Below are 24,152 nucleotides of genomic sequence, written 5' to 3' on the forward strand. Positions count from 1 at the left end.
CTATTTACTATTTACTTCCTTTGTTCTCCTTTAACTAATTTTGTAATGTAATTTCAATTCACAATTCCTTAGCCACTATGAATATTTTGTTTGTGCATACAAACTTCTCTCTTCACTCCTTCCACATACTCTTGAAAGTTTAGGGTTTGTCCTCCTTAAGAAGACCTAGGTGACTTAGGGTTAGGTATGAATCAACAACTGTGATTCATCCATTTTTCCACTAAACCTTCCCTTTTACCTGATTGGATGCATGTACTTTATAGGGATTCCAACTTAAGATTCATCTTTATCATCAAAATATCATAATTTAATCTGTAAGTCGGCTCAAAAATCGTTTACATAGTAGTTTGTGCTAATAAAAACAACTATGACAAAATTGTGTTACTCGGCATGTGAAGTCTCTGATGCTCAACATATAGTGATTTCTATACTATGACTCAACATGCATTGCTTACTCGGCTCCTAAATCACTCGGCATATACTATTTGGCTCGGCACTTGAGTGACTTGGCACTCACTTTGGACTTGACATGTTCTATTTTATACATGTTGTGCTTGGCATATACTACTTGTTCAACATGAACTAAGTAAATGACTTAAGTGTATAGACACTCACTAGTCAAAACCAATCTGAGATCAACAATCTTGCCCTTTGACATGAGTGTCAAAAACACTTGGTCATGCATTAATAATTTTATTCTTATGAGCATAACATATCCCTTATTCAACTTCTATACAATATTTCAAAATATCAAAATTTTGCAACAACTTATACCTCAAAATCTTATAACTCCCCCTGAGTTGTTAGATTTGGTTTTGTACTCAAAATGTTACTCCTGCTAAATAGATGTGCCTCAACTTACTCCTACTAAGTAGATGTGCCTCAATTGATACTCTTTTACTTGCTTGTTGTACTTAGCTCTCTTTCTCTTCCTTAGCTTAGCTCTCTTTCTCCTAAGCTTATCTTACTCCCCCTTTTTGACATTGATGTCAATTGGTTATACACTAATAGTGTGTTTATCCAAGAAATATTTATGGACCTCAAGGATAATTTTAAGGGCAACATCCCAATTTTCACAAGCTACCTCCAAAGACTTAATTTGGATGACTAGCTCGGTAGCAAGGTGAACTAGGCCATATAATGTAGAAAGATTGGGGTCTTTCTTCATAAGAGTTTCTGCATAGCCTAACTCCTTATGTAAAATCTCCATGTGAGGAGTCAACGTAGTTTGGATGCTTATCAATTTGGCCCTTATGTTGGCTTCATCCACAGATAATGTTGCTAACTAACTCTGAGTTTGCAATAAAGTCCTAAAATATTTCTCACTTTGAGCTAGAGTCATGGGCAATTTTGCACCTAGTGAATTTATTTGACTTTCCAAGCTTAGAATATGATTCCTTGTCTCTTGTGTGAAGAGTGTAGGATTACATAGTTTGGTGTATAGAGAGAAAATGTTCTCAACTACGTTCTTCACACTTTCTACCTTAGTTTCCAATGCAACTTGTGTAAGTGTTATATCACTGGATATTTTCTCATTCACTTTACTTTGAAATTTCTTTTCAGACCATTCTAGTAATTTTGCATTAGTATCAAGGTTTGCATTACTTACCTTTTCCACTATATTTGTCAATTATTCAGTAAGTGGCTTTGTTGCATCTAGAGTAGGTAGACTAAATGCATCTAGGAAGATGTCTTTAATATCAAGAAAAGCTTTATTCTACCTATGCTCCCTTCTAATTAGTTCTTGATGTTTCTTTCTAGCCAAGGCTTCTTGAAGTATACCCATCTGCTCAATTGTTATTTTGGCAAAAAAAATTCTTCATCTAGGCTTACATATCCATATGTTATTACCTCTTTTTCCTTTGATTAACTTGGACTTGGCACTAAGAATTGCAAAGGTGTTAGATCTATGCTTGGCCTCTGAAGAGTGTGACTAGAACGGGTGCCAGATTCTGGTAAAGTTACTAGTGCTTGAATTGTTGTGTGCTCCTTCGACTTTGGTGTCAACTCAGTCTCTTTAGGCTTTCCATTTTCTACCACATTACCTTGAATTGCACCTTGAACTTGTGTTGGAGGTGCAGATGAATCTTTTTGACCTATTTGACTCTATGTTTTAGTAGTGGCTTGAGTTTCCACTTTATCCTCTCCAATTGTATCAACCCTTTCTAGTGTAACTTTTGGTACTTTATCTGAAGATTGTACATTAGTGACTTGAGGGGTAATTGTAGTAAGTTCTTGTGTTTTCACCTCCTCCCTTGTAATGTTAGTCATTGATTTCTGAATTTCATCTACACTCACCAATATAGGGTTGTTACACAATTTAGCTTGTAGCGTAGATTGATCAAGTATCTTTTTCAAGTCTTCCTTTGTTAAGGGGTTGATGTTCTGAATAGTGAGATCAAAAACATCCTTTGATGTGATAGTTTTAGTAATTACACTTATTATTTGTGGATAACTAACATTTGGCATTTGTGTATCTTGTACACTCTGTTCTTGTTGTTGCTCTACCCGAGTTGTTGTCTGACCATCTATGTGCACAGCAGTATCTTCCTCAGTTGTGCCTTCTTCATTTTCATCATTATCTTCATTATCTTTAACCTTAATAGACTCTTGCTCACTTGCTTTGGCTATAGCTAGCCCATATGTAATTTTCCACATTTATGTGGTCTTGTTTACTACATCTTCAATGTTGTTTTGCAGCATGCTAAATGCCCTATATTTAGGAAAAAATATAATAGCATATTTCTTTATGGCTTTAGCTATCTGTGCCTTACTGAGTTTAGGCATAACTTGAGCAAGGGACATCTCCCTAATTTCCCTTTCTAAGTTCAAACAACAATGCCTTTTTTGTTCAATTCTTTCATATAAACTTTTAGGCATAGAGTTGGAAATTTTTAGAGGAGTTTTCTTAAAATTTTCCATCATGGCATATATTTCCTCCTCCACTTGATTCTTTTCTATTTTTCTAAGATTTTCAAAATCAATGCGAGAAAATCCTGATAAATCTGCATTATTTCTAACATTCTCACATAGGTTGTCTAGATCTGAAGATGGATTATGACTCACCACTTGAAATTGGTTGTTGTCATCAGATTCAGTTCTTTCCTTGTTAGATTTGGCCTGAGTAATGTATTTTCTCCTTGGTCTTTTTTGTGTTCCTCCTTCCTGCTCTATAGGTTTGGCTTTCTCTTTAGCCTTTTGTATAGTGACATGTGCACTATCCCTTGTGGTAGGTGCAGTAGGTTTGGGTTGGCTTGATTTTGCAACCTTCTTGGGTCTTGTCACTATTTGTGCCTTAGCTTTTCTCTTCTTCTGATAAGTAGGAATAGGTGCTTCCTGAGCTTCTTCTCCCTTGACACGTTTTACAATTTCTATTTCTTCCTCTTGCTAATCTTCAATCTTTCCTTGTGTCAATGTAAGTGGTGTTTGAATTTGAGTGTCTTCTTCCTCTTCATCCTCTTCTTGCTTGACACCTTCACCAAATTTTGCTTTCAATTTCTTTACTAATTTCTCCTTCTTTTTGATGACAGAGGTAGTCTTTAATTCCATAGTAATCTTATATTTGGCCATCTCATAGTTACCAAATGCTTTGGTATCTTTGTTTATTTCTTCTGCAAGTAATGCTATTATTGCTGTAGAAGCCTCATCTACATTAATTTCATAGCCTAATGGCCTTAGCCACCTTACTCTTGGAGTTGCTACTTGAACATATGTATAATAAAAATCAAGTAGGAAACAAACATCATCATAATGTTTTTCCACTAATGATACTCGAATCCTCAATCTCTTCTTCATAGATTACTTGAAGTCTTCAAAATAACTAGTCATTACTAACTCAAAATTTTCATCTAACTGTTCAATGAATTCTCCTATTTGAATTGCTACAAACTTGTTTGTCTTCGTTGCCATAGTGCCAAATGTAGGAAATGTGTTTTGAACATAAAAGAAAATACATATCAAAATAGATCCAAATTTTCACTAAGCACTCTTTGTTTTCCTTATTGCTCCTAGGTTTTCAATCAATTGTTGTAGTTGCAGCTCGGCAAGATCATATGTATGATCCTTCTTCACAATCTTGTAACCCACATCCACTACAATATAGGGTACACTATTCAATCTGTTTGATTGGTAAAACTTATGTGCAATTACCCTTACTACAAAATCTATTAGAGGATCTGTGATGGTGTCAATGGTCATTCCCCACTTATTCCACACAACCCCTATGTTCTTTTCAATAACTTCTTTGGACTCACTCTCATAGCCTTTGGCAGATCTAGGGTTGGATACCCTATTACCCTATGGATTATTCTCTTTGATATTTTGATTGGCCCATTATCTAACCACTGTGAACTATCATGAATCCTAATCAAAACAATCCTGGTCTATTTAGTTTTGAAAATGTTAGGGAAATCTAGGGCACGAGTTAACTCTTTCTTTTCTACAATCTTGAATTCTTCCCTTAACACACCATTTTTCACATAGTTTATCATATGCTTCTCTAATTTCCATGTCACCAATACTACCAATCTTACAATTGTAACACTTTTTTAACATCTTGTATCATTAGAACTTTCAAATGTATCATAGATAACGCACCTGAGGGATCTTGTTTATATGCAATGTCTAGAATGGCCTTAAAAATAGGTTGTTTCACCTTATTGCTAAATAACTAAACATTTAAAACTTCTTTTCCTTCAACACCTTTTTCATTTGAAGAACTATACACCATTTAAAAAAACTAGGGTTTACAAAATTAGAAATAGCGTAGCTTGGCACACAATAAATACCTTGCAAAATTTGATGAAATGATGTTGAATAGCTATTCAAATCTCCTGCAATCACTTTGGATGGATTTCCAAATTGCCTCTATCTCTTCTTGCTCTCTCTCAATTTCAAATGAGTAGAAATCGATCAAATAATCCTTTGAAATACTACAATTAATGTTGAGTGCTTATTTAGCTGTAAGCTCAACATCAACTAATTTTTGGCTCACTCAACATCCACTAGTCTTTTCATTCATTCGGAAACCATTACGAGCTTGGCAATAACTATCCAATCTGTTATCTTAGCATCCTCGAGAATTTCACTCAACACTCATAGGAAAATTTTCATGCATGGTAGTAACATAAAAAATTTAAAGATTTTTATTTGATTCCTAATAACACCTTGCATCTTTATTCATGCTTATGTAAACTTTTTAGAACTAAATCCTTTGGAAATGATGTAATATATAAATTTTGAATATCAGTCCCACATACCTCTTGATTGCTTAGTTTGATGAGGTGTGATCACCTAACCCCTTGGGTGAAGTGATTGCTTCTCCACTTGATGTGCTCCCTTCTCCACTTGCTATGCTACAATCCTCCTTTTTCTTCCATGTCATGTTCATTTTATTTATGATATTTTCAATATCTGCCTTGCCTTTGCCTTTATTGAACTCACAACTTGGTTCCTTTGACCTTGTTGGACAATATCGACCGATGTGACCAATCTTCAAATAGCTAAAACATGTGGTTTGACTCAACCACCTTTTGTAGTCACTTCTAAAGTGTGTTCTAATACAATTCTCAGGAACATGTTCATATTTTTGACAATAGTGACAACTATACCTTGTATTATAATCCTAGTTATAAGAGTTGTTGTTGTTCTTTACCTTTGTTTGCCTGTTTGATGACCACACAGGTTTGGATCTGCACTCAAAAGCTCTATGTCCATAGTTCTAATAGTTATAACATTATTCTTCAAATCTTTGAGTGTGCATGGTCTTAGTTCTACATTCATGTGCTTGATGACCTTGTTTGTTACACTTATGACAGTGACCCATGTTCTTTTGCTTAACATTTAGATTTACAGTTTTGCTCCTACATATATTTGTAGTGTGTCCTTTCTTATCACAATTATGACAAGTAGGTTTGGAATTCTTACCTTTGTTACTCCTTTCTTCAGCACTTTGGATGACTCTCCTTCTTTAGTACTTGTGTATCCCAGTCCAGATGTATCATTATTGGATCTAGGGGATCTCAATAATTGCTCAAAGTATTTTATGGCTTCATTATGTTTATTAACACTTTTAGCAAATTTCTTTTCCCTTTTAGGGTCATTATTCAATTTCTCATTCCGTAAGTTCAATATTGTTATCTCAATGTTCTTGACATTCAATTCATAGTTGGTATTCATCATTTGACCTAGAGTATCCAATTACATGTTAGCAATCCTAGTTAGCTCTAATGATTTCTCTTCCAGTCTATTGGTCAAAACTCTTTTGTCATCTCCAATCATGGTTTTGTCTTCCATAGCTTTATTTTATTTGTTCAGTCACCTCACATAGTAGTATGGCTTGTGATTCTTGCTCTAACTTGAGATTTCTAATTTCTTCAGCTTGGGCTCTGTTCTTTTTCATCAAATTTGTAACTGTTGCATCAAATTCATTGGAGTCTCCATTAGCAAATAGCTTAGTAGTGTCCATCTTTCTATATTGTGTGTCATTCTCCTCAATAGAAATTTCCTTCCTTCTCTTTAAAGATTTTTTAAAATCTTCTCTTGCTTCATTTAGTTGATGTACAATGAATTGTATTTCAATTCCTTGATTTTCAATGATCTTTCCCAACTTGTAAACTTCTATTTTCAAAATCTTTACTCAAAGCTGCAAAGCATTTCTTTCAGACAACTATGCTCTAATACCAATTGTTGGAATTTACAACAAAAAAGGTAAACTTCTGAGAGGGGAGGGGGGGAGGGGGGAAGGGTGAATCACTGCTTCAAACTTTGACCCATAAAATATTCACCACACATCCACTGACACATTCAATAATTCAACTAAAATACTATGTAAAGCATGTACATCTAAATCATGTAAACAAGTAAGCATTCACACATATATGACACTAGATATGATTACCCAGAATCCCTCCAATGAGAAAGTAAAACTAGGGTAGGGATGACACCCACAAATCTTCACTACTGCAGTAATAAAGTGTATCTAATGAGGGTTACAATATTTGATCATGAGACATGATCTACCCTGCTAAAGGCTTACAAAGACTATTAGGTCTTACCCTGTTAAAGGATTTCAAGACCCTGTTAAAAGTGTGCCTTGTAAAGGACTTTAACTCAAAATAAAGTAAGCACCTTTTTAAAGGATTTCAATACAACATGTTAGGACGACTCTATTAAGAGATTTAACTGATTCACCTGTTAGAATGTCTCAGCATTGATTTTGTGGTTAGCACTTTGTTTCTTGATGAAAAATCACCTCTAAACTGATGTATTTTTTATCCTTCTTAATTATACGTCTCTTTGTTGTTTAATAATTCCTTCCTCTATTCTCCTTTAACTGATTCTACAATGCAATTTCAAGTCACAATTCCTTAGCCACCATGAATACTCTGTTTGTGCATACAAACTTCTCTCTTCGCTCCTTCTACATACTCTTGAAATTTTAGGGTTTGTCCTCCTTAAGAAGACCTAGGTGACTTAGGGTTAGGTATGAATCAATAGTTCTGATTCATCCATTTTGCCACTAAACCTTCCCTTTTACTTGATTAGATGCATGTACTTAATAGGGATTCCAACTTAACATTCATCTTTATCACCAGAATATCATAATTTAATCTATAAGTCAGCTAAAAAATGGTTTACATAGTAGTTTGTGCCAATACAAAAAACTATGACAAAACTATGTTACTCGACATTTGAAGTCTTTTATGCTCGACATATTTTGATTTCTATACTGTGACTCGACATCTAAATGACTCAGCATACACTTCTAACTTAGCTCCTGAATCATTCAACATATATTATCTGCTTGGCACATGAGTGACTTGACACTCACTATGGACTCGACATGTTCTATCTTATACATGTTGTGCTTGGCATATACTACTTATTCAACATGAACTAAGTAAATGACTTACGTGTATAGACACTCACTAGTCAAAACCAATTTAAGATCAACACATCAGGCATGGCAGACAGAAATAAAAAATAAACATGTACATCATACACATACAAGTATAGGGTAAGTACCACAAATAAATCATGAATACAAATAATATCAGATTTCACTATAACAACTCATCATCAGGAATATACGATAATCATCATTTAAATACATATAATATGGTACTCAAGAAAATAATCACATTAAAGAATTTGCATTGAAATGTCACTTAAGGCCTAATATGCTCATAGGAGATTCAAATAGAGCTTGACAGAGAATACACAATGATAGTAAGAAAGGATGGGTATTACAAATTTGAGTACCTTGCTAGAGATAGAAACTCCTCAATATTGACTTACTATAAATAGTAAGTCTTTGAATAATTGCTCCAGTCAATGATACCAATCTCAACATTGTAACCAAGTCATTTAGGCACCCTACTATAGATAAAAACCCTAACTTTCCTAAAATAGACATGAACTATAAATAAAGTGTGCCAAGTAATTCCAAATGAAAAGATATCTTGAATACTCATGTCCTCTAGAGTGGGAATCAATCTTTGGTTCTACCTTTTGAGACCCTCTATCCTTCTAACTTATCCTATGAGGAGCACTGGTAGGCTAATCCACATTGTGACCCAAGGTTAGCTAAAATAGGGACATTACATCATGAACCATTAATTAAATGATAGTTTTCTTGTCTTTAATGTAGTATTCATATGTAAAATTTTGTAGATTGGGAAAGAGCACTTGAATCGTGGATTTATCAAAGGAATAATTTATGGTAGATTTATTGTCATCTACTAGAATGATTTTGAGATTTAAGGAGTGGATACATCTAGAATCTTCATTGAATTTAACATAATGTGTATTATTTCTCTCAAGTGTGTTATAGTTGTCAAACTTGCAGTTTCATTTTGGATAGAGTACATGAAATAGATTCAATAGTGTACTGGCAACATTTAGAGTTACATTAACTTGCAACATATGTCAATATAAATTATTATTCTTTGAAGGTGTTTTTACTTTTATTTTAAATTTTTAAATTTTATGATTTCAAGATCAGTACCTTAAATGTTAATAGTAGTAATGGTTCAAAAAAAATTTGTATTCTTTTGTTTGTCAATTTGCAAATGAATGTTGATTGACCTTTGTAAATTTTGTTATTTGTATATTTATGTATTACAATATTTTTTAATAGAGTTGTGGGAAATTTATATCTATGCATTTTCTCCTCCATAGTGATGAAATGGTGTGCTAGAATCAAAAGCAATATCAACTATTAATTATTGGAAAGAGATTTTTTTTGTTAAGCTAAAAGAATACAAAGAAAGGGGTAGTTGAATTAAAGTAAATACAGAGAAAGTGTTGGAAGGATATTTAAATACATATGCTCTATTAGTCTAGAATCTTCAACTTTTATCTTGATTACATATTATAAAGGTAGTTTTGTGATGGTCATCACTAGTGCACCAGTTGATCCAATGGAATAAGCATATATGCTTGTCAATAGTTGACTAATGGTTGTGCTTGGTATGAAACTATATTCTTTGCAAAGGTAAGGTATTTTTTCAATAATACTTATTTACTTTAAAATAAGAATACAATCATAATCTCCATAATTATAATCCATTTTTGGAGTAATAAGGAACGATGTTATAAAAGTGGTTGATCTTTGCATTATTTTGTTCAAATTTTTGAACTAATTCTTAAGTAACATCAAAGGTAATTATCATTTCACCTCTAACATCTATCAGATGAGCATGTAATAATTCATCTGTTTTGGTTCTATCTAGCTGGGATAGTTTAAATTATAATCCTAACTATAATGTAACTCATTACCCTGTCCATATTCTTAATTGGTATCCTGGCCATGATCCTGACACTAACCCTAAACCCTAAACCTAACCATCATTTTTATCCTAAAATCTAAACCTTGATCCTAACCTAAACCAAAACCTATTCCTAAACCTAATAGTTTATTTTAACCATAATCCTAACTATTATCCAAGACTAACCCTAAACTTGAATTCTAACTACAAATCGTAAACCACAATTGTAAATATAATATTAACCATGATGTAAACCATAACACTAGTCCCTTTCTAAATCTATAACTCTAACCCAAATAATAATCATAAACCGAATTCTAATTACCATAATACTAGTCATTATGAAAATGCTTATTCTAACCATAACCCCAATCCCTATCCCTTATTGAAACCTTGTAGTACTAAATATGATGTGAATAAGTTATAAAGTGTATGTGAAAAAACATATATATTTGCATATGGTCAATCTGCTTCCAATATAGAGAATCTAGATAAAAATACTTGAGAATTAATGATTACTGATTAAAACCATAAATTATTTTGCAGCTACAGATTAGAGATAGAAGCAAGACAAAAAAATATTAGTGTTGAAAGACGTGAATAATATTATCTTTCTCTTCTATGTGGGACAACCAAAAAAGTCATTAGAAAAGTGACAATTGCAAATATAGAGACAAGAGTTGTTTAAAGAAATATAGGTTCAGTACTCATGAAGGATTTTATGAATTTTAGGTAATATTTGTTGGCTTAACCAACATCCTACTTTTTAAACTTCATAATATAATGTTTTACAGTTGCTTCCATAAATTCATATTAATATTCTTCAATGAAAATTTCAATACAAAAAAATAATTAGACTAATTATTTTTGTACATGGAGACTGTTTAAAACCTTGGTTATATTTATCTGCAAAGAATTATCCTAAGTTTAGTTCAAATAAAGACGGTATCATAGGAAGAGAGGAGAAAAGTAGAAACATGTGTCACCCTTTAGGACCTTATTAGTAAAAAGATTGTCCTCCAAAGAAATACATGCAAATAAACCCCAAAAGCCCATATAGGAAGACTAAATATGCACTAATAGTTGGGTCACTTCGCTATTGAAAAACATAAGCTCCCTCTGAATTTATCTGGGTATAGCTCCCCATGTATGATTTACAATGAATTCACAAAAATACAAATACAAATGCTTTTAACCAAAAAGCACAAAAGGTTTACAAATGTCCATTTGTAAACATGAAATAGATGAGAAAAAACTAAGCAGCTAAAAGGAAATAAATGGCACAAAGTCCATTTACCTAGATTTTGCATAACAAAAAGAATGAAAACAAGGGATGAACTTTTTTTCCTCTTGAGAAAGTGAAGAATCAAAGCTTCAAAGATATCTTGAAATCAAAATCGTATTTAGAAAACAACGACACTAAAATGCATTTAGAGAAAATTGAAAGTTATACAAAGATCACAATCAGTGAAAGATCTCCCTTCTCTAAAATGTAAAAGATCTTTTGCTAAAATGTGTAATAAGATTCAAGGTGTCAATACCAACAACCCTGAAATCACATCACTTGCATTCACTATTGGGAGTCTCCTCAAACTTTTCATGTATTAAGTGGAATAAGATTTGGAACTTCAAATTGGGATTCAAATTCTCATGCCTTGGGTAACTTTGAATTGAAGCTAGAACTCCGGCTTCAAATTGCAATCTTAATAAGCTTATGGCATTGAAGCTGACTTGATGTCTCTAAATTATAAATTTCCAACTATTGAACTTGAACTTAGACTAGAAACTATAAGTTGAACTTCAATATTGACAACTAATGAACTTGCAAGATGAACCATTTTGAAACAAAGAAAAACTAAATTTGTTCCAATTAGATCGAACCACTTCGAACTGATTTGAACCTTAGTTCAAAGAAGTCAAAGACTTCACACTAAAAGTTTCAATACTAGGTCCATATGGGTACCAACAAGGGCTCTAATTGTGGGACTACTTTTGACTCAAAAGCAGAGAACTCTAGCAATCTTTGGCAAAAGACAAGTGCCTTATCCATCAGGCGACAGAGTCGCCAAGAAAAAGGAAATTGAGAGTTGCTACTAAACAGGGTGGAGGGGAGCAGGGAAAAATCAACCAACCAAAACTAATAGCAAGCGCGAAGCTTGTACATTATTCAAACTAACACTATGCACACCAAAAGAACATTTACAATATATACAAAGGTAGGAAGAGAACCTACCACAAGAACCAAAAACAAGAAAGAGTCACATGAATCCATTTACCAGTTGCGAGAAGTAGGAGCCTTTCCACCACAACAAATTGTGTCTAAATAGAGTAGCTCCAAACCATTGCTTACTAACAACTTCTTCAATGTTGAACTTCAAACTAAAAGTGCATATAAATATGTTGACCAAGCACTTCTTCCTGAACAACCATAACTCATCATAACACTCTTTTCTACCTAAGAATTTATCTTCAACATGCATTCGGCCAGGTTTCACTTCAAGCTGAAAAAATGAAATGAAGAAACCTCCTTAAGAAAAGATGCATAATATCTAGAAATGTCATCACAGAGACTCACTGTTTGTACGTGAAATTTGATATCATGTTCAACTTGTGGGTAAAGAGATGCCTCATCCAACATAGGGTTGATTCTTATGTACATGCTCTCCTCATCCCTTTCAAGAATTAAACTGCCATCAAGCATGGAATGTATGTTGTCCCTTCTCTTTCCCAAAGTGTCATCACTTCTACAATCCAAATCAGTAAATCCACACATAGAAGAATGAAAAGAAAAGTTATCAATGAATATTTCATTTTCAATCTAATTTGAACAAATACCTAAGTCATTATTGAAGAGATGATCCAATTTGAGTGATGATAGAAATACATGTATGATTTCTTCTTCTTCATTAAAAAGAGTTTTTTCAGCATTCTAGCTGAGTCATCAAGTTTTTCAAAAAGAATTTCATTGTGAGAAGCTCCAACCAAAGGCATCTTTTCTTCATCACAAACATCACTTTTCTTTTCAGATTGATATGATTCTCCCATGGGTTGACCACCAATTTCACAACAGGAAAAATTACTTTTAGCTTTCTCATTAAAGACAAAGGATTCAAATTCTGGTAACATATTATTGGCATTTTTTTCACAAACAAGAAAATTTATAGCAAGATGACCATCATTAATTTCAAATTCCAAGCTTTCTAAAATTGAAGAGGAAAAGAATTCAAGATCACCTTCATCAATGTTTCCTTGAGATCCATCATGCTCAGCAAAAATTGCATAATTTTGAGAGGTGAAGTAAGATGATGTTACCGGGGAATCTTTTTCTTTCACTGTCAACTGTTCTTTATCTTTGTTGTCACTACTGCCATGGTTTTCATTTTTAGCTTGAATGTCTTTATCTACCCATGTCTGGTTGTCTTAAGGTTGCAACATTTCTTTAAGCAGGAATGCCACTTGCTCCAATTTTATTTCCATATTCAGTCCTTTAGCCAAATATTTAGTTACAACAAAATCCCCTTTAGGAAAAACTTCAACACCATTTTCAACATCAACATTAACAATAAGATCTACTGCTGCATTATTTTCAAAGTGAAAGGATCCTAGAATGGGGCCTTCTCCAACATTCACATACAAAGAATCAAATGTGAAACTTTCTACATGAGGTGAAAAGGGAACTTGAGGCAAGATTGCATCATTATTGCTTACCATTTCTCTAGTGTTGTCACAGATATTCTCATCTTTTAAAACTGGATCAACATGAGACTAGAGTAAATTTGGCTGGATTTCTTGGTCATTTATGACAAGATGATTAAAATAAAAGGATGAAATTGAGATAACCAGAGCTTCTTCATCATCAACTTTCAACTCTTTACTTAATTGGGATACCCTTTTCTAGTATATTTGCAACATTTTGTTCTTTTCTTCTAACTCTTTCAACTTGTGGAATCTAATACAAAGGCTTCTCCACAATAGCCAAGATGTAGTATCATTTTCTAGCCTTATATTATTCCTAACAGATCGAAAATGCTTTCTTTGTAGCTGTCCACGAATTCACACAACACTTTATCCTCCATCGAATAAAGTTTCATGAGAGTGGGATTGGGCCTTGGTTTTCTCATGGTTTTCATATTCAGCATGGTCTTTATAGAGTCGCAAATCTCCTACACATGGCGATAATCAGAAAACTAAGGAAACAAACATTAAGACTGATCTTTGTTTCTAGATTCCCCAATAGAGTAACCAAAAATATGTTAGTGAATAGATTGTCCTCCAAAGAAATACATGCAATTTAACCCCAAAAGCCCAGATAGAAAAACTGAATATGCACTAACAGTTGGGTCACTTTGCTATTGAAAAGTGCAAGTGCCCTCTGAATTTATCCGGGTATAGCTCCCCATGTATGATTTACAATGAATTCATAGAAATACAAATACAGATGCTTTTAACCAGAAAGTACAAAAGGTTTACATTATCTGTAAACACAAAATAGATGCGAAAAAACTAAGCAGCTAAAAGAAAATAAATGACACAAAGTTCGTTTACCCAAATTTTACATAACAAAAAGAACAAAAACAAGGGATGGACTTTCTGTCCTCTTGAGAAAGTGAAGAATCAAAGCTTCAAAGACATCTTGAAATCAAAACATATTCAGAAAAAATGACACTAAAATGCATTTAGAGAAAACTGGAAGTTAAATAAAGATCACAATCAGTAGAAAGATAATTGCCCAAAGTCCAAGTTTTGATGTGCAATTATTCCTCAAATCTGCCTTCTCTAAAATGTAAAAGATTACATAGATCTCATTACATATTTGCATCAGAATCACTACCTAGAAAAAACAAAAATTCCCTCCCTTACATTACGCTTAAAATCAAGATTTCCCCCTTTTCCTAACACAAAATTCAAAAAAAGAACAAGAGCTCTGCTTTCTTTCCCTCCCTAACGGACTGGAACCTAGTTTCATATCTATTTTACATATTTGTCTCCCTTCACTTAGTGAGGACTTTTCAGTTATTACAATTGACTCTTTTTCTTCTTTCCTTGTGTTATCTGAATAACTATCTCCCTCTCAAATTAGTTTAAATGACCAACTTTTTGAAAGTTGTATAAGTTGATTTCCCCTTTTACATTAAATCTTGGGCCCCGTATTTATAAGTGTTACATTTATAAATAAATAAAGAAGGTGCCTGTGAAATTAAGAGTCACTCCATAATTAAATAGTTGGCACTTGAGTTGTCCTCATTGACTTCAACCTATTGGAGAATCTTCCTTTAAATTTGGCAAGTGTTGCTACTCTAAATTGAAGGAATAAAATAATTTGAAAGCCTTAATGAAGACCCATTTTCAATGTTGAACTGAGTTTTAAGATTTATGAGTTCCTTTCAACTGCTCCTTAGATTTGTCGTGCCTCTGTAGTAATCCTTTGATGTGTAAAGACTCCCGACACCATCGAAAGCCTGAACCACATGATTCTTATGATATTCAATGCATTTTGGGAAATTTGCAAATCAGACAAGTTGCAAAATTGGTAGTTTTGGTAATTTGAGATTCACACGAAGATGTTCATATGTTAAGCCGTTCTTTTGAAATGTGGGAATCAACTAGCTTTGCACCTTTGATGTTTCAATAATCATTCTTTATGCATGAAACCTCCATTTTCTAGTGACATAAACCTCAGGGTCTATGAAAATAGAAGATTCTTAATCTTGTAGTTTAATCTTTTCTTTATATAGAGAATGTGTTTCAGATTCCATTATCGCGACATCATGGTGTGCTCCATCTTAGCTAAATTCATTCTTTGATATTGGAAAGAGTCATGGGGTCCTTGAGCTTCATCCTCTGTGTGGTTTTCCCATTTCAAAACAATTCTCAAATGACTGGTGCACATCCATATGTTGGCTTGATTCTATCTGATGAAGCTTCACTCCTTGCACTCGACACAAAGCATCACGAAGGCTTTAATTCACCATTCTCGCCAATGGCCCGTGTCCCTCTGCTCTTCTTTAGGATAGACCGAGTTCCCCCACCTAAGCCATTATATCAAACAAATTGCCTACCTCTTTAATATAGAACTGACCATGAGTAGATAGAGGTACTAGAACATCTCATTTGCATGCGCCGGGTTATTTATGGACTGTCTCATATAATGATAGTCATCTTTTGATGAGGACAACATTTAGAATAATCATCTATTTGGGAACCCAATGCAAATGATTTTTGATGTCAAAAACCATTATTTCTAATGAACTTATTTCAACCCCATGGGTGGCAGCCATCATTATCTTCTTGGGAATATCATGCGTCCCCTCAATAATGGTGATCACATTTTGTTAAGCACATCATAGACATCCTCTATGCAGATATATGGGAATAGGGAATCCCATTACACTGAGCCGTTATCAAAGAGTCAATTCTAGGGTGTATGTCAGTTTTGTTGCACCCATGCCATTCAAAATTCTTGGCGGAATAATCTATCTCACATAGAGATTCAAACACCCATGAGGTCAAAGATTACTCACACTATCCTTTGGATTTAGGAGCCATCCTTAAGTCTTCTGTACCTTGCATTCTCATCATTTTTCAATTTGATTGAATTTTACGCAATAATATCTGTATTTGTTCGATAATTTTCATGTGCTTGGTGGGTTCATGACTGTATACACCTTGCTAGACATTCCTCCTCTTGTATTAATATACGTAACCCATTTTGGACTGATGTAGAGATTCATATCAATAGACACATGGTATACGTGTTCTTGACTTCATGAATAGTCTCGCACACACTTGGCTTTATTCAATCCTTCCAAATGCTTAGAGTATCATCCCTCCTCCTTAGACATGATGCTCAATACTTCTATCTTGATGGAGAAAACATGATTGCAGTATTCTTCAGAATATTTTCTTTGACATTATGTCAAACATATCACATACATCGCTGATGTATGCCCGAGCATAAAATAACATAAGGATGAGCTTAGGCAGCTTTTATGATGTCTTCTATATACACATATTTGAAATGTATTGTGGGGTGTCTAATCAAGCATCTCATTTGAAAACCCAATTCAAATGCCTTTTTGCACATGCCACGGTCATGGTGATGAGTTCAACCTTTGAAATGATGTGAAGGCCTTTCGAATTGGATCAACTTATGCTAGAAATCCACACTATCTGATGGACACATCACCCATATTACAATATGGAGGCATGAAGATTGATTCTTGTAATAAGATTCAAGGTGCCAATACCAACAACCCTGAAATCACATCACTTGCATTCACCGTTGGGAGTCTCCTCAAACTTTTCATGTATTAAGTGGAATAGGATTTGGAATTTCACATTGGGATTTAAATTCTTATGCCTTGGGTTACTTTGAATTGAAACTAGAACTCTGACTTCAGATTGCAATCTTAATAAGCTTGTCGCATTGAAGCTAACTTGATGTCTTTAAATTTTAAATTTTGAACTATTAAACATGAACTTAGAATGGAAACTAGAAGTTGAACTTCAATATTGACAACCAATGAACCTGCAAGATGAACCATTTCAAAACAAGGAAACACTGAACCTCTTCCAATCAGATCGAACCACTTCAAACTACTTTGAACCTTAGTTCAAAGATGTTCAAGACTCCACACTAAAAGTTTTAATATTGGGTCCATATGGGTAACAATAGACCTTTAAACCTATTTTGATCAAATCTCATTTCTTTATCAAAAATCAACTTTAAAAAAAAAAACTAAATATACCCTTTTATAGATCTAAGAGTCAATATCATCATTATATAAATTTTATAGTGTTTTGATTAGTTATAATATGTTATAATTTCAAAATATTATAAGTAGGTATTTTAACATTTCAGAAGATGATCCCTCAAAAAAGGAAAAAAATAGTAAATCATATTAAGATCAATAAAAATTAATATTTATCTAGGAGAGAGTCCTCTTCAAGAATATGTATGTTTTTTTCAAAAAGGTGTAGGTTTAATAGGGAAGTTTTGACGGGAGGAGAAAATTGGTGGTTTCTGATAAGGTCATCCATGAGTACTTATAACAAAGAAAATATACATCAAAAACCTATATTTATTTTTGTATTCCCTGGTTATACATGTGATCTATAACATATTTTTAAATCAGAGCAAAAAAAGATGATTTGCATATACTTATTTGACAAGAGCTACACCCTATAATTTTCACAGTTTAAAAAAGGACTTAATTTTTTTTTTTAAATGAATAAATTCTTACTCAATTTTTTAATTAAAAAATATAGGCCTAAAATCCATCCAATTTCACACATTTCATCAGTTTACATCATCTTCAAATTCTAAGCACAAACACCATTTTTATTTCATTAAAGTTGAATAATTTGCATTTTGGGATCCTTTTTCTTCATAAAAGGTGACACGAGTTTGTGCTTTTACCTGAGAATGTAAAAAAGCTATCCTCCTAAAACAAATAAAAGGTCTAGTTGAAGAATATTATGCCTATCATAGTAAGATATATGAAGCCATTGAGTAGGCTTATATGATAAATGTGGTTATTAAAGATGGGGTAAGGGGAGATTCATCTCTCAAATAGATCCTCCTTAGTTAGATAAAAGTCATCAATTATTCTACATAATGTATGTGAGCCAACTATAGTAATTTTTTTCATCATCCCCTTCTTTGACATAACTCCTATAATATATGATTCTCAAAATGATGAATAGACTAAGGGTTCTTGAAAAAAATATGTAAGTAGGTAGAATACTAGCTCAAAATAAAGTGGGAGTTGTGTTAAAGAAAAGTAATTTCCAAAAAATAATGTGAAAAACATAGTTATTTTCATGATTGTCTAAGTAGCATTTAAAATAGGCAATTCATTGTAATTCTTAATTAATGATAAAAGTTTATTTGTTGAAAATGAAGTTTAAAGCACTTAATTTATGATAACATTAAGTAACAATTGCAACAAATGGTATAGTTTGGGTGAAGCATAGAAAATGTGTGTCCTCTAACAAACATAGAAACACAAAAAAATGTAGCTTATACCAAAAAATAAAGCCCATTATCAAGCATTTTTTGATCACACTATAGTTGTAAATAATCCACCAACTTGAAATTTAATATGATTCATCAACATTATACTGATATAAAGTACCCATGATCATTCAAGGAACAAGGCATATTGGTAAATCATCCCTCATTAGTAAATGAGGGAAAAGTTGAACAAAAAATAGTATATATAAAATCAATATAATATATTAAAGATAAAGTTGTAAATATAAGTACACATCAATGAGAAATTGAAAAATACACACAATAATAATTGATAGAAAAGTGGGAAGCAAACATTTGTGTATATAAGAATCCACAAATGGTGAAAATTAAAGAAAATAAAATAAAGAAAATATTTGTGGACAACATAAACATGGATACCAAAAAAGGCAGGGAGGCAATCATGTTGAAAATATTAAATGGGAATTGAGAACATCTTACAAAGATAGTCATAATTAAATGACATGTTTAAATTTGTAAACAAAATAAGGTATTTATACTTGTAGGAACTCTTTAGGGGTGAAATGGAAGTGCTCAATAAGATAGGGCCTCCACTTTGCACTAACATTCAATATAAGAGAAAGAGGGGCTTCCAAACATAACTCTCAATATAACTCAAGTTAGATTAGAAAAACCCTATGGGATAATGGGATGTCAATTCTTAACCCAAATTACATCAAGGAAGAATGCAAGAAAGTCCTCTTTAATGTGATATAGATTTTATTAACAATATGTAAATATAAATATGAAATTGAGCTAATTGATTAAATCAGGAGTGTAAGATAAGTCTAGTTGCTAAATATATGCAATCAAACTAGTTAAGATATGGAAATAGGTCTAGGCTAAAATGTGAAATAAATGATAAATTACTCACCTCAAAACGTGTAAGGGAATATACCTTTTTTCTCAAGAAATCATGGATTTGAGACTATGGTTGAACTTCTAATCGTGGATTTGCAATCCCAACAAAAAATCTACAAAGTGTTGTTTTTTAGGGCCTCAAGAAGACATTGACCTGGTGCAACATGTTCCAAATGCTTTATGACAAAGCCAACATTTTCTTGGGGCACAATATCAAAGTTTACCCAACTTCTTCATAAGTGTTTCAAGGATTAATTTTCAGATTTGAGGTTGCAAATTGACTATCCTACTCTTACACACAGTAAAACTTGTTTTTTTATTTTGGTTTGATGAGGTATTGCCTTGGTTAATCTCTAGATTGAGGAATCAAACTTGAAATAGAGATGTAGATGTATTGATAAAGGAAATGCTAACATGTGGTAAGATTTAATATATATCAAATGAGAGATACAATCGCCTTTGTAGATGCAATTGAATTTAATATGTGTTCAAGTATGCAAATTTAATATCCTTGATTCAAAGAAATCAAAAGGAGATCAAAGAAGCCAAAACCTCATGAATAGGAATGTATGTGACATGCTATGATGAAGGATGGAAGATCTTGAATGATGTTGAATGATGAATCTCCTCCTTAGAAGCCAAACTCCACTATCACCTTGAAGGAAGAAGCTTGATGCAAGAAGGAAATGCTTGATGTGTACGCTTGGTCTTAATGGATGATAATAACTTTTATGATGCTTGATGTGTGAAAATAAAATTTCCAAGCCTCCTTATATGCTTGTTTTTGGGATAAAAAATAAGGCAGACCCACCTAGGATTGAGAGTTAATAATTGGAAAACTCGATGCACTTTGGGCGCTACAATAAAAACTTCATGGGGAAGAGGTCAACTTGGGCAACTTGGGTCAACCTCTATTTAGAACAAGTCAATCTATTCCTAAGGGAGATCTTAGAGGCCTTGGATAGGGTGTAGAAAGAATATGGAGAAAATGAAGTAGCCAAAAGATATGGCTAGTAATAAAATAACACCTAAAGGACCATTCTAGAAGATGATAGATGATCTAGAAATATGGGACAAATTTGGAAGAAGAGAAAAAGAGAAAAACCATAGTAAGGAAGGCTAAAAGGTCTCAAAATGAAGTGTGTCCATTTTAGGATGGTATATTTAGCCCCCATTTTAGTGGGAGTATGAAGCGAGTCATACTCTCAGTAAAGGAAGGAGAAGAGAAGATGATAGAATGTCATAATGAGATAGAATATCACCAAGTTTAAGGACACAAGCTCCCAAACCTAGGATCCTAACTCAATTCTCATGCATAAGAGTAGGGAAAAAGAAGGAAAATAAAGCAAAACAAGAAAATAAAAAAGGCACAAAAGGGGTTCTGTACTAAAACTCAAATCAACTAGTGAAAGAGACCTTAGCTAAGGAAATGTCTCACCCACCAATATCATATTTGAAAAGATATTACAAAGCATAAGATATTATATAAGAAATGCAAGAGCACCATATAGAACTACATCCCTCATGATTTTATCCCGTGAGGATGAAAGCATAGGAGAGAGACATAGAGCATGATTATCTTGCCTAGTAAGGTTTGAGTGCCTTACTATGAATCACAAAAACAAAAAGCAAAAAAGAAAGATCAAATAGTTTAGTGGTTTTGCATGCCCGATAATCAAACATGTGCACTTGTAGATGATTTTTGCATGCATCTGTACATATGTCCACCTATGGATCAATTCCTTGGTATCACTTTGGAGTGCAAATGTATTTGTTCTCTCTGTGGATGGATAAGTATTCATTACTCATAGAGAAACAATGCATGTGTACATTTCCACAGGATGGAGATGTATCACTGATAACCATTAGGGAGTGGAATGTAAAATAAAAAGAAAAAGTGTATTAATAAACTATAGTACAAGGAGGTCGTATATATGCCCCCCTCCTTATCATGATTGTATAGATATAAATGTCATAAGGAAGAGAATCATAGATACCTACTTATAGAAAAAGGAGATATCATCTAGCAACAATGTACACCAAAAACTTAGTAAAGAACATTGACTCTTGTAATCTAAGAAGATAGATAAATTATGAAAGGATATGTCACTAATGAGAATAGGCCATTGAAAGGAAGAGATATTATTTACAAGACATCTAACTTTAAGAGGAGTGTCTATACAAAGATAAGAACTTCAAAACAAAATAGGGGAAGAAGAACAAGAATGCACGTATTCAGCTCCATGTGTATAGGTGAGATAGGAATCCTTAGATGAATGGTGAAAAACTTTAAATCACATAGTAAATTTTTATAATGAACATGATTTTGCAAATAAAGAAGAGGCAATGATCACAGACATGCACCTCTTGTACGTAAGAAAGAGTCATGATCAAGACATAATTCCTTATAGGAAAATAATGTCACATGATAAAAAACTTCCACTGTACTAAGGAAAATCAGTCCTTAGACAAAGAGAGATAAAATAATGTATGAACAACCTTACCCCCCAAGTGTGAGGTAAGAAATAAATTCTATGGAGGATTATAAAACAAAATCTTGCAAGGTATAAATATGAATTGTAAGCAATAATGGAATTGTGTCATGTACAAAAAAAAAACACCCCGTATCCAACAAGATGTATCATGAAAAAATTTGAAACCATAGAGCAAAAGACCGAAAAAAACAACATAGGATATGCAATTACTAACAATATAATATGGTAGAAAAGATATCACTTATGAAGTAAACTATAAAAGATTATTAAATGATAAGCATAAAAATTCAAGGCATGGTAAGCCATTATTAAGCAACAACAATCACTTTGTGCATGAAACAAAGTATTACATATCTATATAAAAGAATGTACCATAAAATAATACAAATATAAGAGGGAGATGAAAGATATAACATAACCCAAGAAGAATATAAGGTAATACATCTAGAATAAGTCCTTTATATCATGGCCCTAGGGTTTGATGAAAAATTTATTTAGATTGAAGAAACAATTTGTTTAATTTCCTCTCATTTTATTTATAAAAAAAACTTGCGATTATCAAACCTTTGATTTAAATTCCTTAGAAGAAAATGTAGTAGATCGTTTAGAGTTTGATTGAAAAATTACATCGATTTAATTTACACATTGAATGCATCACACACACACACACACACACACACATATAAACACAAAATAAAAATAACATAAAATTTATTTTTGAAAAATAAATAATAATAATAATAAATTTAATATTGTTATGGGAAGATGTGCCATGCCTCCCACCTCTGTCCACATCATACCCATCTTCCTGTTTAAAAGTAATAATGGGACAACTTTTTATTATAAAAGTACACACATGGACTTATCAAAAACATGGGGGAGGGGTCATGTAACTAGCCCCCCTCAAACCCCACCCCCCACCCCCCCCTCTTATTATTTGGTGCCTGGTTTAAGTAAAAAGTATGTGGGTTTAAAAAGATATGTCTAGTTTATTAGATTATTATGTAATAAAGTTATCAGCCATGGGAAAATCTAGTTCGAGAGCATAACCACACCCTGTAGAGGAACAACTAATTGATTGGTTGGGAAGGAACGTTAACTAAGATGGACTATTTATGAACGAATGAACACCTTATTCTTCCCTACCTATGAATGAGTAAACCTTATTTAAAAAATAAAATAAAATAGATATTTAATAAGTATATTTTTTTATAAATTGATTTATATGAAAGTGATTTAATTTAATTTATTTAAAAGTTAGTAAAGTTTAAGTAAAATAGTTAAAATACATATTTGAGGGATTTTTTTATATGAGTAATTGCCATATATTAGATAATTAGTTATTATGTGATTAAATTGGTATATATTCATATGATATTTATGTCTAATTTTCGTAAGCTCTTTTATTATGGATATGGAATATTATGTATTAAAAAAAACCTTGAAATTTATAATTGCATAACACACACACACACACACACACACACACACACACACACACACACACACACACACACACGCGCACACACACACACACACACACACACACACACACACACACACACACACACACACACACACACACACACACACACACACACACACACACATTGTTGTTCTATTATCACACATTCCCTTATGGTCAAAATGAATTATGAGAACGATGTTAATTGAAACCATATGACCAAAAACTCTGTATTTTATAAGTGTTTACTTGAGGTCTTGGGGTATCTAATTCCAAGTTTTGAGGTTTTTTTCATTTTGTTTTGGTTATGCATATTTGTTTAGCTAGCCAAGTTTAGATGTGCACCAAAGGTTTTTTTTTAAGAATTATTTTATGTTGTTTATTTGACTAGGTGTCAAGATGTATTTGATGATTTGAATTGAGAATTATGTTTTATAAGCTTTATGTTGTTGAACACTTGACTTGGGCTTTAAGAACCAACTTATGGTCGGGTTTCCTATTAGGAAACTGAGTTCAATCATTATGGA

Source organism: Cupressus sempervirens, chromosome 1, assembly GCF_028749045.1.
Source record: "Cupressus sempervirens isolate cs-2001-9-10 chromosome 1, ASM2874904v1, whole genome shotgun sequence".
NCBI lineage: Eukaryota > Viridiplantae > Streptophyta > Pinopsida > Cupressales > Cupressaceae > Cupressus > Cupressus sempervirens.